General features: G+C 39.5%; 1 protein-coding gene across 2 annotated transcripts in view; it reads left to right on the top strand.

Moving 5' to 3' along the window:
- Window positions 1-3,522: 3,522 nt before the first annotated feature.
- SLC5A6 (solute carrier family 5 member 6) overlaps window positions 3,523-11,358 on the top strand; it is a 46,009-nt gene continuing 38,173 nt past the window's right edge. The window contains exon 1 of one of the 2 annotated variants that reach the window (XM_070734972.1): window positions 3,523-3,602. The gene's annotated coding sequence lies outside the window, so the exon portion shown is untranslated. Of the gene's footprint in view, window positions 4,134-11,358 lie in introns of both variants that reach the window. The other variant, XM_070734971.1, reaches the window with a different exon arrangement.

The raw sequence follows: 11,358 nt of genomic DNA, 5'->3' as shown, positions 1-11,358 counted from the left end.
ATAAATATTCATATATTTCTGCAAACATACAAAATATACTTGAACTGTAGTCCTACCCTTTGAAGCGAACATATTATTTTTCCTTCCTTTATCATCTGCTCTTTAAGTTATTTGGAGCATTCCCAAGGAACCTTTAATGAAGGCTTAGAACTGAGCAATTAGCACCATAGGAAGCCACTACTGTATTGGCTGCCTCTCCTTGGAGATTTTTTTCCTTGAATGGTCTTCTCTACAGACTATTTTCCAACTTTATCCTTCTGGTGCTACAGTGTCTCTCAAACCACATTTGAGCTCTTTCTGTTCAGTTTTGAAGAGTTTATATGGCAGACAGAGATGGAGCTCTGAGACTCTTTATACAATTTCTTTTGCTATATTGTTTGGTTGGAAAGCATAAAAGTGTTGGAAGAAATATTCATATGGTTCAGTTCCAAGCTGGGAGAAAGACTGGAAACATTGATGAAATGTATATAGACTTTTGCAAAGCCTTCAACTCAGTGGTCCACGATAAACTACTCCTAAAACTCAAACCCTATGGCATCTCAGGACTCCTCCACAACTGGATTACTGCATTCCTGTCAAACAGGCAACAAATTGTCAAAATTGGTAGCGCCATCTCCACCCCCGCCCCTGTCATAAGCGGCGTTCCCCAGGGAAGCGTACTAGTTCCTACTCTCTTCATTCTCTACATCAAAGACCTCTGTGACCATATCGAAAGCAACTGTGGTTTTTTCCCGATGATGTGAAACTTTTCAACATCACTGATAACACACTCATTCTCCAAAAAGACCTGGACTTTGTCTCAAACTGGTCTAACACCTGGCAACTTCAACTATCAACCAACAAATGCTCTACCCTCCACATTGGCAAAAATAATCCAAACCACACATACGAACTGAATAAACAATCTCTCACTGCTAACCCACACTCAGTAAAAGACCTTGGAATACTAATATCGAATGACCTAAGTGCTAAAGCCCACTGCAACAATATCGCCAAAAAAGCTTCTAGAGTTGTTAACCTGATCCTACGCAGCTTCTGCTCAGGCAATCTCACACTACTCACAAGAGCCTACAAAACTTTTGCCAGACCCATCCTAGACTACTGCTCATCTGTCTGGAACCCATACCACATCTCAGACATCAACACCCTTGAAAATGTCCAAAGATATTTCACCAGAAGAGCCCTTCCCTCCTCCACTTGGAACAGAATATCCTACGAAAATAGACTAACAATCCTGGACCTATAAAGCCTAGAACTAAGGCACCTAAAACACAATTTGAGTACTACCCACAAGATCATATGCTGCAACGTCCTACTGGTCAATGATTACTTCAGCTTCAACCGCAATAACACAAGAGCACGCAACAGATTCAAACTTAATACGAACCGCTCCAAACTTGACTGTAAAAAATATGATTTCAACAATCGAGTTATCGAAGCGTGGAACTCATTACCGGACTCAATTGTGTCAACCCCTAACCCCCAACATTTCTCCCTTAGACTCTCCACGATTGACCTCTCCAGGTTCCTAAGAGGCCAGTAAGGGGTGTACATAAGTGCACTGATGTGCCTTTCGTCCCCTGTCCAATTGTCTTTCCTTTCTTTCACCCATCATATATATTCTCTTCCTTTCATATATCCTCTCCTCTAAGTTCACCTTTACCCTTATATATATTACCACATGTCTATTTTTCTTCCTATGTATTTGTGTATTGGACAAATGAATAAATAAATAAAAATAAATGAGCCTCTGGTGGAAGGGGGAAAGGCCATTTTTGCCTTCACCAGGCTCCTAGAAAGGCTCTGAAGCCCAGGAGAGTGAAAAATGGGTGTGCCATTGTGTGCCAGGAGCAGACGGATTCATGTACACATGTGTGGGGTGGGCGCATGGAATTATGGGTGTGGGCACACGTGCGTGTGACCCCCCACCCCTTTTGGCACACGAACCAAAAATGGTTTGCCATCACTGCTTTATAGTGTATTTTATGTGAACTTAGCTTTAGTCAATATATCATGGTAATTGAACTTTATTAGAACAAACCACTCTTATTCACTGAAGTCAAAATGACATTTTAATGTACAAGGTTTAACCAGACTGTTTATTGTTTTCAGAGATAAACCAGTGGGCTGATGCCTCCCTCTCTTAAAGCCATTGCATTTTATCACCTTGTCCTTGAATGCCTGTATAATAAATTGTTAAAGAGGGACAATTGCACCAATATACTTTCCAAATTCTCCACAATTATTCTGTAGAAAAGAACAACACTAAGTCAAGACCAAAGTGCATCTGATATCAATTCACCATTTCATCTTGGTGATTACAGCAGATTCATGAATAATAATAATAATGTTAATTGGTGTCTCATGCTTTTCTTTACCATGTCAAGCCATCCACTTGCTCTTGTGACATTTAAGTTCTAAGAAATTGCTTCTACTTGTAACCTAGATTGAAATTCAGCAGTAAATTTGATGCTATAGAAATTTGCAGCAATCAAGCCATAAAACAAATCTACAGTACGTTGACATTTAAAATGAATGAAAAATCTCAGTTTTAAAGAATTCAGCAAGTTTGGGGTTTTTTGGTGGTAGTGGATTCTATAAAAATGGTGGAAATGCAAAGTCAACCACAGGAGGCATGGCACCACTACCTGACCCCGATATGGACAATTCTGGGGAAGATTTTTTTTTAAATACTTGGAATAAAACAGACTGTATTTTGGGTGAGCAGCTGCTAAATCTCTTGCCTTTTTAAATGAGTAGGGAAAAGAAAGAGAACATCAGTTTCCACAAGCCACATCAGTTTGTTTAACATTTAGTAATTAATTGTAATATCAGCTAAATTTATTTGTTTATTTATTTATTCAATTTTTATGCCGCCCTTCTCCTTAGATTCAGGGCGGCTTACAACATGTTAGCAATAGCACTTTTTAACAGAGCCAGCATATTGCCCCCACAATCCGGGTCCTCATTTTACCCACCTCTGAAGGATGGAAGACTGAGTCAACCTTGAGCCGGTGATGAATTTATTTAGTTTATATTAGCAAGCTACCTATTCTTATGCAGGAAAAAAGTAAAAGTCAAATACTGTACTGAGTTTCCCAAGGACCTCTATTAAATGCCATGAACCTGAATATTCTGCATGAAGACCCAAAGCCCTCATCATGGCCAGCATAAGAGGCAGGGAATGAAGTTATTAATTTTAGGGAATGAAGTTATTAATAAACAATATCTCCCTAAGTGCAGTCCTTTTCCTTGCAGAATTGAAAAGTAATTATCAATTTATATGGAAAAAGGGATCTTAATGTTCCTAGTGGCTTCATAGCTTAAGTAAACAAAGTCAACATATCTTAAAATTGTTAAGTTTGAGAAACATTGGTCTAGATAATGAGAGAACCAATTGTACTTTTCCAGCTGTTTTGGGAAATCTGACATGGTTTAGTGAGTTAGCAAAGAAATATATTACAGCTCATTGCTCACTGCTGTAAATGTTTATTAATCTGAACCTTTTATAACTCGAAAGGCGGGGTATAAATGTATGTCAGCTGAGGTACTTGGCTGAGAAAGACCCTGCGAACCTGTTGGGCGTGAAAGACATCATTAAGGTTTGCACAATGTGCTGAATCGGGTATTTCAAATGGTTACTGTTAAACTTGGTTATGGCTTAAGTGTGTTTCGCAAACTCATTTGATTCGTTGCATTTTCAGCGCAGTTTGCTTATGTAAAAAAAAAAAAGGTCATTTAGCCAACAGGTTAAGCAAGCTGTCTTTGTTTGATTGCGTTTCAGGTTAACAGTTTAGGAATTAATACATTCTCTCTGACTGTACACGGGTCATGCAACTATAAAGCAACGGCGCCGGTTGGGTTTTCGTAACACGCCGGGCTGTACCGACGAAGCTAAACTGTAGTTAGGCGTCCCTGTGGTAGAAACACAGCCATTGCCAGGTATTAACATGGCGATAGGCGGCACGGGCGGCTTGACGTCATCCCGATGCGCGAAGTAGGCGGTGCCTGTCCTTGGGAATGTCAGCCCAGCGGTGAGAGCCGAACTGCCGGCGGTAGCAGAGCTGCACGTGGGTACCCAGCCGAACTGCGGAGAGATTAAGCTGCAGTTAGCTCTCATCGCCGGTCTCGAGGTAAGCAGGAGGAGCACCTCCCCGGGCAGAAGTTGCTTTTCTAGCATTAGTGCAAAAAAGCTTTCCCCGCTACTTCCCTGTTTACAGGAAAAGGTGCTACACGTGTTTAGGGCTGTTTTTCTTTGGTCGTGTCTCATGAGCAGGGAATCTAGGTTTGTCCCCCCTCCTACCTTTTGCTCCCTGGCACAGGTAGAGTCTTGGGGAGGTGAGGTTGGGAATTCCATCCAGATGGGAGACATTGTTTTTCCTTTCAGGCGAAGTTGGGTAGCAGGTCGCTTTGCTGAAGATTTTATTTTTTATTTTTTGTTTTGTCAAGTACTATTGGTGGTATACAAATATTTAATAATATGAGACTTTAATATATGAGATTAGTAAAAGAGAAACATTAGGACAGGGGCGCGTATGCACATCCCTTACTGACCTCTTAGGAATTGGAAGAGGTCAACAGTGGATAGTCTAAGGGTAAAATTTTGGGGGTTAGGTGATGATACTACAGAGTCTGGTAGTGAATTCCATGCATCAACTACTCAGTTACTAAAGTCGTACTTCCTGCAGTCGATTTTAGAGCGGTTTACTTTAGGTTTGTATCTGTTGTGTGCTCGAGTGTTGTTGTGGTTGAAGCTGAAGTAGTTGAAAAGAAGGATATTGTAGCAGATGATTTTATGGGCTATGCTTAGGTCATGTTTAAGGCAATGTAGTTCTAAGCTTTCTAAACCTACAATTGTAAGTCAAGTTGCATAGGGTAAGTGAGAATCTATGCAATTGCCTGGATCCCCCCCCCTTGAGGTTACAGAACATTTTTTATTTTTATTTTTATTTATGCGATTTATAAGCTGCCCAACTCCTACCGGACTCTGGGCGGCATACAACAGTTAAAAACAATATAAAAACAATTTTAAAACATTAAATATGTCATACCTGTACTATGGATAAACTGCCTTTTCTGGCTGGTTGCGCATGAGATGAGAATTAATATGTCAAACTTTTCCTAAGGTACACAAAAAATACACTTGACATTAGTCATACTCTGATTAGCTCAGATTGTCTTTGCTACATCTGCAACCTGTTTGTGTAATTGTCTCAACAAGTGTAATTTCTTTTGAGATGAGCACAGAGGAGATTCCCACATTTGCTAAGGTCGCAGCCTGCTCCTGAAGCTATTGGAAGGTTTTTGTTCAAAGTGCTTTGAAACTCATTCAAGACTTTCTCTTGAAAGTTTTGACATACATTTGTTACAATATCTCTAAAGTACTGTACCATAGTTTAATTTTAGAGAAGGATATACAGTAAACCAAGTTCATCTATTGAACTTGTAGTGGAGAAGTTGATTGAGATTCATGTTTCACTGGCCAGCAGGTTTTTCCAAACTTTAAAGAGGAGAAGCTCTATGATGTTTGTGTTCAATCAATTTTTTTGACTGGATCAACTTCAGTTTGTTAAAATGGCCTGTTGCTTCTTTGAATTCTTGTAAGCTCATGTTTATGTCATCAATGATAGGATCTAGCTACTATCTATCTTTGTAAATTATCTCTGATATTTTTCTGAAATGATGATCTTCTCTCCTGACCCCAAACTTCAGATTGTGTGTCCAAAATATTTAACCTTTAGTTTCATTGTTAGTGCTTCCAGCAATCAACCTGGAATTATTGCATCTGATATGGAATGCCTAGCATCTTGCAAATCTTGGGACATAGCTGAGCCAGATGTTGATTTGGTGGTGACACTTGTAGCCTAATTTTAACAAACAAAAGGGAGTGTTATTATCCCCTTTATATGTCATTTTGAGCTTGCAAGATGACCCTTCCTGGTCAGAGGGCAATTGTGAGAGTGAATCTCGGGAAACTCTTATCTAAGTCAGCAAAGATAAAGGTTTTTCAAGAGGAAGCCAACATATCTCATGTCCTAATTTATTGACGTGTTCAGTGTAGATGGAAAGTTTTGTGCAGAGTGCCTTGATTGAGAACTTGCAGCTTGTCTCCAGTTGAAGTTCTGGTTTTTTAGTATATGTTGTCCTTAGAATAGTGAAAATAACCTATGAACTTAATTTGGTAGCTTTCAAGACAGTTAATATAATATTGGAGACACGATGTGACATTAAAAAAGGATATGGCTATTGCTAGTGTAATGGACTTATAGCGGTGTGACTGGGCAGAGGTTGGCATTATCAACCTAAAATAGTGTTTACCGGTGGCTGTGAGATTAAAAGTTGGGTTAAAAGTTGAATAAAGTTGATTAAAAGTTGAAGGTCAGTCTACTGAGAGGGGGAGTCTGCCTTGGAATTCTTCCTCAGCTGCAGATAAACAAATTGGCTATGTATCTGACCATGTGCTGCCTTTGGAAGAAATACAGTTCTCCATCTCAGAATATGTAATTTAGAAGAGGACAAAATGATCTAGGGATTTCTTAAAGCAACTTATTCAGGGTGATTGAACTTTCTTGAAGCAACTTATTTAGAGGGATTAGCCTGCAATACTGCAGGTACCATGCTCCATCACTGGAGATTTTAAAAAATACTGGACAACCATTTGACCAGGATGGTGTTAAGTCTCATACCTTGAGCACAGGGCTGGGCTAGAAGATTTCTGATGTCCTTTCCACCCTTTGACACTGTATTCTTTGTAAGATCCTTCCTTGGTGCTTTCTCCTTTATCCTCAAACTTGCAATCTTTGGTTGGCAAGCATTAACAGGCCACTGCCTATTTTGCAATTGCCTTAATCCCACTAACTATGCATTCAATATCCCAAGCCAGAATTAGTTACTGTATTTTTTGGACTATAAGACGCACTGGTGTAATAAGATGCACCAAAATTTCAAAGAGGTAAGTAAGAAAAAATGTTTTTGTCCTCCTTGGCCCCCAGGACCACTTTGCAAGCCTCCCAAACCCTCTGCGTGCCCCATTTTTTGCAAAAATGGACCCATTTTCCACCCAGTTTTGTGCAAAATGGGACACCCAGAGGGTTTGGGAAGCTTGTGAAGTGCTCCTGGAGGCTGCGGGGAAGGCAAAGACAGTCCCATTCTTGTGAAAAACGGCCTGTTTTCCACCCGTTTTTTTGCAAAAATGGGATGAGCAGAAGGTTTGCGAGGCCTGCAGAGTGCTCCTGAAGGCTGGGGAAAGGCAAAAACACCCACATTTTTTGCAAAAAAAGGCCCATTTTTTTCAAAAAAAAAAAAGGCCCATTTTTTTTTAAAAAAAGGCCCATTTTTGTGCATTTGTTTGCAAAAACGGGAGTGTTTTTTGCCTTTCCCCATCCCTCTGGAGCATTCTTCAGGTGTCCCAAACCCTCTGTGCATCCCATTTTTTCAAAAAAAGAGCCCACTCTTTTGTAAAAATGAGACATAGAGGCAGGGGTTCGGGAGGCCAAAAATGGCTGGATTCAGTGTATAAGATGCACCGACATTTCCGTCTTCTTTTGGGGGAGGTGGGGGAAGGTGTGTATTATACTCTGAAAAATACGGTACTGATTCTACTTATTTTCCAGACTTGTTCTTCTGTGTTTAGAATACTTTCTTTCATGATATTCTCCCTCCCCAATTTTGTTTGTAGCATCAAAGCCTGCTGATAACTTTCATATAAAGAGAAGATAAATGAGTTATGTAAACTAATTTTCTTTTTGTCTTCCTTAAAGCTCTTGCTCATTTAATAGCTCTTGATGATTGTACAAAGTAAAGCCCTCTACAGTAGTGTTTTTTAACCAGTGTGCCGCGAGAGGGGAGAGAGAGAGAGAGAAAGAGAAAGAAAGCAAGAGAGAAAGAGAGAGAAAGAAAGCAAGAGAGAGAAAGAAAGCAAAAGAGAGAGTGAGTGAGTGAGAGAAAGAAATCAAGAGAGAGAGAGAGGAGAAGAAGGGAGAAAGAGAAAGAATGAGAGAAAAAAGGGGAGAATAAAAAGAAATGAGAAAATGATTGATGCAGAGAATGAAAGTAAAGAGAAACAAAAGAGAGAGAGAAGTGACTCTTGATTTAAAGCATATGATAAAAAGCACCCAAATAATAAGAGAGGAAAAATCCCAGCCCTCACCTGTTTGTGGAAATGGTTCAAGAGTGTGTATATACACACACACACACACACAAGGGGGGATAACATGTATAATATGTACTGTCTTAGAGTGTCATTTTGGTTGGTGGTGTGCCACAGGATTTTGTAAATGTAAAAAATGTGCCGCGGCTCAAAAAAGGTTGAAAATCACTGCTCTACAGAATAAATCCATTTCTCTGCAGTCTGTCTGACTCTTCATTAATATCCAAGGGAGCCTATTTTTGGCTAAACTTAAACTGCTTAGATCACTGAGGCGATTTGGACCTAAGATTTTTCAAACTACTAAGCCGTTTCCATGTACTACTTGGATTTTTCTCTATTACTAGCATATTATGCTTCTATTTTCTTTTCTCCACCTTTTGTCACCTTTTGTCTATTGGGTCAGGGCAATCTCATTTTTTTAAGGTACAACAATTATTAATTATGTCTAGATGAGAATGTACCCAAAGGCCAAAATAACAAAATGTTCAGTTAGCTGTTAATACTTGGTTCATATTCTAAAATGCCAGAAGAACAGGCTCCATAAATATTAACTACTGTATATTGGAACAGTGTGGTTATGATTTCCTTCATTTTGTCATTGCTATGGGGAAGCTTCAGGGTCAGGCAAAGGAGCCACTGTTTGTGGTTTTTCCACAAAAGATAGGATGGTGTCTGCTAGTTCTGCAGTCAATTCATTATGGTTCTTAACATCCACAATTGGTAAGTTTGTTTTCTACAGATAGAGAGCCTGGTAAAATAATAGCTGGGCTGGCAAATTCTGTCTGCTTCAAAGTCATTTTTTCACTGTCTAGTTCAGTGTTTCCCAACCTTGCCAACTTGAAGATATTTGGATTTAATTCCCAGAATTCCCCAGCCAGCATTCGCTGGCTGGGGAATTCTGGGAGTTGAAGTCCAAATATCTTCAAGTTGCCAAGGTTGAGAAACACTGGTATAGTTTCCTTCAGGGGCTGTTGTCTCAGCCTGGAATAAGCCATGCTTCTGGCTCAATAATGTTGCATGTCATTCCTCATTATCTCAAGGTTTTTGTGCTTGAGTTCCACTTGACTGTGTATTTCTTCACTGGTGCTGAGGAATTGCTAATGGCTAAGAGAAAGTTGCCTTGTCGTTGTTGCTCCCCCCCGCGCAGCCAATGGTTCTCGACCTTTCTAATGCCGTGACCCCTTAATACAGTTCTTCATGATGTGGTGACCAACAACCATAAGTCTAGCACCAATTCTCCCAACAGAGCTTTAATCTGATTGGCAGGAAGGTCAGAGGGACACCCTCCCTTCCTAACACCATGGGAATTTTTCCTTTTTCCATGGTCTTAGGTGACCCCTGTGAAACGGTTGTTCGGCCCCCAAAGGGGTCCCGACTCCCCCAGGTTGAGACCCACTGTGTGGCCATCATTGACATGTGGAGTTACTTTAGAATAGTTTCTGCAGGGTTCCGGTGCACTGCTAGGGGCCGCTCTAGGAGCGGAGTTGTTGGTTAATGTTGATTGGCTGTCCGATTATTCTGGCTAGATTTAAGGAACTATCAAAGGATCGTTTTATCAGAAATGTTTAATTTTTTTAAAAAACTGGTTTTTAAAAAGACAGAAAAAAAAAAAGACAAATGTAACATACAAACAAACATTAATACAAGTACAAATCTTAGTATTTTCAAGTGGGTCAACATCCATATTTCAACATTTATGTCAAGATTTGGCAATTATGTCAATCTGGCTAGATTTAAGGAGCTATCAGAAGCTGGTTTCCTCAGAAATGTTTTAGTGGTGCTGTTTGTTCTAATAAATGAGGTTATGAGTTACCAGACCTTCCTCACGCCTCAGTTACTACCCACACATTAATAAACATTGATTGTTATTCACCTATAGACAGAATTTTGCCAAAATAAAGCAAGTTTAAATAACTACAGATATATTTTGGGAAGAACTAGAGTGGAACCATTTTAACCCTCTTTCTGCAATAGTTGCCTCTGTGCTCTCTAGAATGCACCCCCTCTGTCCTGGGAATCCAAGCTACATTCCATCACAGTTTTTCTGTCCTGATTCTTGTCAGGCCGAAGCCATTGTTTTGAGTTGGAGTTTTGGCCTGCCACAAGTAGAATAGTACTGTGGGAATTGTGGAGGGGTGGTTGCATGACCCCTGGTTGGGTTCCTCAATATATGAACTAACTAGCAATGTATGTTTGGAGGAATTGGTATAATGTTACTTTAAGAGGTAGGGCTGCAATTAGCCATAAAAGTGAGTCAGATGTGTTGCTCTCTGTTTGGTGGTTATTGCATTAGTCTTGCTAATGCTTCTATTGCTCTATTGTTCTTGCTAACGCTAATTCTCTGATCTCACTCTCTGCTAGTTCTGTCGATGTGACTATAATATTGCTGTGTGCTAAATATTGGCCTATGTATTATACTTACGGCATTGTATGGAACTGTGTGAGAATATTATTGGTTAGCTTCTGTATGTATAGAACTACACTGCTCAAAAAAATAAACGGAACACTTAAACAACACAATATAACTCCAAGTAAATCAAACTTCTGTGAAATCAAACTGTCCACTTAGGAAGCAACACTGATTGACAATCAATTTCACATGCTGTTGTGCACATTCAACTTTGTACAGAACAAAGTATTCAATGAGAATATTTCATTCATTCAGACCTAGGGTGTTTTATTTGAGTGTTCCCTTACATTTTTTTGAGCAGTACAGTATATATATTCTGACATCTGGTTTATATTTTTTTTATTTATTTATTTATTTTATTTATTCAATTTTTATGCCGCCCTTCTCCTTAGACTCAGGGCAGCTTACAACATGTTAGCAATAGCACTTTTTAACAGAGACAGCCTATTGCCCCCACAATCCGGGTCCTCATTTTTTATTATATATGATTGCTTGACCTGGATGTGTATGTAGTTGACTGTTTACTGACTAATCTATTGTATATATTGTAAATAATATTTATACTCTACTTATTAGTCTGTTTTATTGGCTGAACCACCACCACTGTCCCGTATACTGTACTCTATTTTTAAGTTTAGGATTCTAACATTAGTTATAAGCCCAGTGTGGAATGCTAACAATAACCTCAAAGAAATCCGAACCCTGTAGGAAGGATTGGCTTGGAAAGAGACCAAGCTATATGTGCCCATCAGTCTCCAACTAGAGATACTCCAGCAAAGTCCCAACGCCAAACTAGGAG

Source organism: Erythrolamprus reginae, chromosome 1, assembly GCF_031021105.1.
Source record: "Erythrolamprus reginae isolate rEryReg1 chromosome 1, rEryReg1.hap1, whole genome shotgun sequence".
NCBI lineage: Eukaryota > Metazoa > Chordata > Lepidosauria > Squamata > Dipsadidae > Erythrolamprus > Erythrolamprus reginae.
This window is presented reverse-complemented; position numbering and strand designations above follow the sequence as displayed.